Source organism: Neltuma alba, unplaced genomic scaffold (genome assembly GCF_004799145.2).
Source record: "Neltuma alba isolate B1F8T4 unplaced genomic scaffold, ASM479914v2 tig00011337_pilon, whole genome shotgun sequence".
In the NCBI taxonomy this organism is placed as follows: Eukaryota; Viridiplantae; Streptophyta; class Magnoliopsida; order Fabales; family Fabaceae; genus Neltuma; species Neltuma alba.
The window spans coordinates 707435-713434 of NW_021636039.1; positions in this window are offsets into that span (position 1 = coordinate 707435).

Below are 6000 nucleotides of genomic sequence, written 5' to 3' on the forward strand. Positions count from 1 at the left end.
TAAAAAGGATTTTGTTTTTCAAAAGCAAGTATAATTAAGATGGAGTCGATCGGAACACAAGTCAAGGAGGCTTAGGTAGGCCAATAAATACGACCGTCAGTTTAATTTCCTTCATCATCTTCTTCTCACCAAAAGCATCTCATCACGCAGTCACCTATTAAGTCACCACCTACTTCCACCGTACACAAGTTCAGGGATTTTAAATATCTATAACTTCACTAAAAAATCTGCATGATTTTATTCATTGCCCTCTAATTAGAACTGAAAGTATGAATCGCTCAATGTTTAATAAGTTGATCCTATGAAAGAAATTAATGAAGCTTTGGTATAAAGGTAAAATTGCCCCTAACCCAAAACAAAATATAACCAAAATCTAAGTATAACCTAACTCCTGACATCATCATCATCATCATCTTCCACATATGACCTCTAATTAGATGCTAGCTTGTTAGAAACTTTCGTTTTAATTAATTACATCTAATTGGACAAGAGAAACCACAAATCTAATAAACTGAATTTGTCTACTTGTACACATACGTACGAGAGAGGGAGATAGAGTTTGGCATCGTAAATGGTGAAGTGATGAGTCAGCAAGCTAGCTTTCCCAAACAATTTCAATCAAGACTGGTTGGTGTTGCGTAGATACACTCAAAATAATATAAAATTAAATCATTTTTTAGTGTCCGTTTGTTTTTAGGAGGAGTGGTGGCGTGAATAAGTTATATTGTATCTCGAACACAAGATAAATTAACTATGCATATTATGTTAAACATTTATTAATTTTATGTAGAGCAGTTGTACTCTTGCTTATTAATTATTTAGCGTACATACTTCATGTACTCCTATGTTTCATTGACCAAATAGTGCACCTCTTCATTAATATGTGCTTTCCATTCATATGGTTTCGGTTTCATATGCCCAAAGAGATCATATAAATAACAGAGGTTGACAAAAGAAAGAAAAATTAATTTTTTAGTTTTTAATTTTTAACTTATTTATAATTTAATCTTTTGATTATGACTCGGTATAATTCAGTTTTTAAGTTCTTGACTTAGTTGTGACTCAATTTCTTACTTTTTCATGGTGAATAAAATTTGTCATTCTCCCTCATATCTCTCATTCCATGTAAGCTCCACGTCAAATTTCACACATCAGCCAAGGAAAAAAAGGAAGGACATCTCTAGAGGACAGATGAAAACATAAGCGAAGAACCTTATACACATTGTCAATTGCTGTTTATTTCAAATCTCCTAGTTCACTCAGGCCATGAATATGATATACTACTTCTAGTTCTAATTATAAGAGTTAGTTAACTAATTTGAGAAGTTTAAGGAAAGAAGTTGGGTTAGTTATTTGTAATAAATATGTATTGTTTTTTTTAAAATATCCTTGCTAATTAGAAGGACTCTCTTAGAAAAAAAATACATAGATATGAGAGACAAAATAGATTGGGGTCTTATATTTAGGATCAAAATAAAAATCAAACAATGTCTTATATTAAGAATCAGAGGTAGTATCTTTTATTTGTAACATGAGTTGAAAACGTAGGACTTTGGAATGCGCACATAATCTTGGAGCTAGTAAAACAATTCCATGTTAAATATGCGATGTCAGTTCTTCTTGCTAGTTTAATTGGCTAGATAGTAACTAATTAAGCAAAAGTATATCATAGATATAGACATCAATATATATATATATATAAAATATATATTGTGGCAGTATAGTACGAATTGATTGGAAGAAAAATGAGAAGTTGGATCAAAAAGTCTAAGCTCGAAATTCAAAGGCATGTGAGTGTGAATATGTTTATGATGGGGTCCCAAGGAAAGATATCACGGACACTTTGAACGCAAGACTTGTCCGTTTCTTTGATTTTTGTCAACACACTACAATTTAATTGACCTTCTGCTACACACAGCAAAATTCGTGCACATATGATTTTGTCACTATTCATTTCTTTAATCAGGGCGACAATCCAACACAAGTTTCGGTCTAGTTTAATGAATGATGCTCATCCACGGTAACGTTTGATTTTTTTTTTTTTTAAATGAGGATTATTACCAAAGCAAAGAGCAGTCTTTGTACTCCTTACATTCACTTTGTCATCAATAGAAAGTACTAACTTCAATATTTGATATAAGAATTAAATAAGTAATTTCTGAATGTTAAATAAAATAGTTAAGTTGATTATTTATGATAAATTAGTGTTATCATTCCTAAAATATATTTGTTAATCATATGCATTAGAATAGAATTCTTTTAATATGTGCAATCATCATGAAAACTACTTTGAAAGAAAATAAATAAATATTAAATACAAAAGAGATTAGGATTTTATATTTATGATCAAATTGATATCTGACACTTTTCTATTTAGGACTAGAGGTAGTATATTAAATGCAAAGAGAAGGATACCGTCAAATGAAATGAATTATCAAAGCATATCAACGCGATTAAAGCCCGGGATTAGTGGTTGGTTTGTCTACGAAAGTTGATTAATAAATTAAAAGAATGACCATACGGTGATCTCTTGTTACATATGTATATCTCTGAACAAATATTATATAAATAATAATAAGGATAAGGGATTGTTAAAATGGATTCTAATACATTTAATTAACGTCGCATGAAGTAGAATTGGATTCTAAGATATTCAATTTAATACTCCTCCGGTTCTAATTATAAGACCCAATTGACTTATTTGAGGAGATTAAGGAAGTAAGTTAAGTTGGTTATTTATAATAAATAAGTGTTGTTGTTCCTAAAATATCCTTGCTAATTAAGTCTATTGGCTAAAACTATCATTATTAAAAGGATTATCTTGGGAAAAAATGCATAAATATAAGAGACAAAATGGATTAGGGTCTTATAATTAGGACCAAATAAAAAGTCAAATGGGGTCTTATAATAAGGACCAGAGGAGTAATATGATATGAAGTCTCCTCATTATAACTGTTGGATTCTATCCTCTTTACAATGGAAGATTAATTATTAATTAACCATAAACTCCTTTGGTCCTAATTATAGGAGCTAATTAAAACTTAGAAATCTGATATGATCTATTCTAAATATAAGATTTCAATTTAATTTATTTTTAATACTTATTTATCTAATTTATAAATTGATATAATCTAATATTATTTAGAGGTATTATAAGTGAGGTCAGATCACGTTTTTTATGATTAAGTAGTTTATCTAGTTTCATAAATTTTTTTAGGGCTAAAATCTAGTTTTGTTAATCCACTAAAATTACTTTCGAAAGACAAACATGGTTTTTTTTTTTTGGCCAATCAAACATGGTTATATTTATAGTTGAATTTTGTGAGAAGTCATCTATAATTTTATCTATCATGTGTGCATTGGGATCCTAATAATGACAGACTACGTACAAAGAAATTCAGGATGTCGAAAAAATTGCGTCCTGTTTCCCCTCTTTTTTGGGTAATATATAGTAATACAAATATTGGAGTTTCAAAATATTAATTAAACAACATTAGCTTCCCAGACTAATTAAACTATCCTTTCAAATAACTTACGTGCTATATGTATTTCTAATAATTAACTAAATAGAGTCAATTGTTCCAATAATTTAACATTCATTGCATTATAAGCCAAAAGGATCGGAGTAGATAACCTTTGAAGCTAAGGTACGTACGTAAGTGAAATAAACGGCAATATTTGTTTAGTATGTGATTAAGAATTAACCAATCATGTTTTCTCTTTTTCGAGCTAGCTAGTTATTGTTGAATCAGATCCCACTTAATCCTTGATAAGCATGAACGAATCACACTGAACAAGTGGCCTGGCTTATATATCACCCTCCTCATATCCATATATAAACTTATTATATATTATCGTAAATCCAAAACCAAATTTGTTAGTCAATATCTTAAAGATGAACATTAAGGAACATTAATTATATTTCTGGACCACAAAGAAAGGTGCGTCGTCTATATGTTTGGAGGCTCTCTCTCTCTCTCTATATATATATATATATATATATATATATATTTATTTATTTATTTATTTATTTCAATACAAATAGAACAGGAAGAGCAGGAAGTCCTTAGCTTGTAGTTTGGCCTGACTGCTTCCTCCACTAATTGCCGGAAGAGGGCGGCCGTATATATATATAAAATTTATATGCATATTTATGTATTAGCATATACGTACTTTCTACTTATATTTAATTTTGACTGCTCATATTTTTTTATATTGGTTGAGATTACAAGTGGTCTCGCTTTTCATAAGAAAAATAAACACAAATCTGAGTATCGTAAAATGTAATTGTTGTGAAGGCTTTAATTTTAACGTTTCTTGGTTAATGGAGATTAGTCTCAAAATCAAAATGATTTAAGGATATTTTGATTTTATATTAAAAAAAAAGTAAAAGAAAATCCATGCAATTTATAAAAACATAAAAAATAAAAGACTGCATACTTTTTATTTAAACAAAACTCATGAAAAATCCGCGTAATTTATTCTAAAATTTGACATATATTCAAAGCCTCAACTCTAAAATATATGGGTGATAATATTCTAGTGAAATGATGACGATGGGCTTAATGTTGATTAGTCAAACCAATTAATATAAAGAAATCGAAGTCGAAAATTAATTAAGCTGAAAGGTAAGTATGGATTATATGTGGTAGAAACAAGATACGTGAAGGCATGATTTAGAAATGGGGAAAGAATACAAAATAGCGTGTGGTTGCATTGCGCTTCAAAGTAAACAGGCACGCACATGCAAGTCAACATCCCAATTGATCTCAAATCAACCTATTTTTTTGATGAATTTGGATTCTTTCTATACCCTGCCAATTTTCGGTGCCACTTTATCACAAAATACCTTTTATTGCACTATACATATCTGTTTTGATCCTTATCCGTCATCACATCATGACATTATATTTTTCAATCTAGACTTTAAAATATCATCATTTTAAGCCGATAAAAAAGCTGGTCTAATTAGTAAGGATATAAATCTATACCTCCCAAAAGCTTGGTTTGAATCTTATAGTAAACGTGATAATTATTTAACCTGTAAATAATTCTACAAGCTATTATCATATCATAAGAACTGTCTTGATTGTATGTTTCTTAATGAAATGAAAAACCAGATGTTGTACAACATAAGATACATGCATGAGAAGTAAGTATATTTTCAGATTCTATGTATTTGATTTCCCAAGGAAAGGTGTTTCTTCTTTACTATGCTAGCTGTGAATGATGAGTAAAATCCCATCAGAAAATAACTAACACGCAGAAAGAAATTGGTCAAGTTCATTTGATGCGTGTGGCCACATTCATCTGATTTATATCTCAATGTTTTGTGGAGTACGTACGTAGGTACCAAGTTGTTGTTGTTGTTGTTTTTTTTATTTATTTGAGAAATTTGTTGTCAGCCAACAACATGGTATTTAATTTGTAGTTTTGCATGTATAGCAGTGTGGGGGCATATGTGCGGTTGTGTTCCGTTGTATTACACCAAACACCAAACATCACTAATTGGATTGCTTTCCTAATTAACTTTCCTTCCAAGTTGTCTTGAGTGGGACGCTGAGATATTCGTATTCTTCTGGGGATAAAAGTCTGTTCAATCTTGCAAATTTTTAAATTTTGAATTGAAAATTAATTATGTGAATCTATATACTTTTTAATCAGTAGAATAATTATATCATAAATTTCAATAAATAAAACCAGAAACAATCCCGCCCGTTGAAATGCATAGGGGTTTGATTTTTCTTTTCTCTCTTTTGATTATTGTTCAGAAGAAAAGAATTGGAAGAGAAAAATAATGAGAGAAGAAGACAAAAGCAGAGAAGAAGAACATAGGGCCTGTTTGGTTGTTTCTTGTTCTCAAAACAATTTTATAAAAATTTTTTTAAAAACAAGTTGCGAAAAGAAAACAAAAAACAAAAAATCCTGTTTGGATAATTGTTCTAAAAAATTGCATTTGAAAACAAAAATATACTCAAACCGGAAGTTTTGATGAGAACT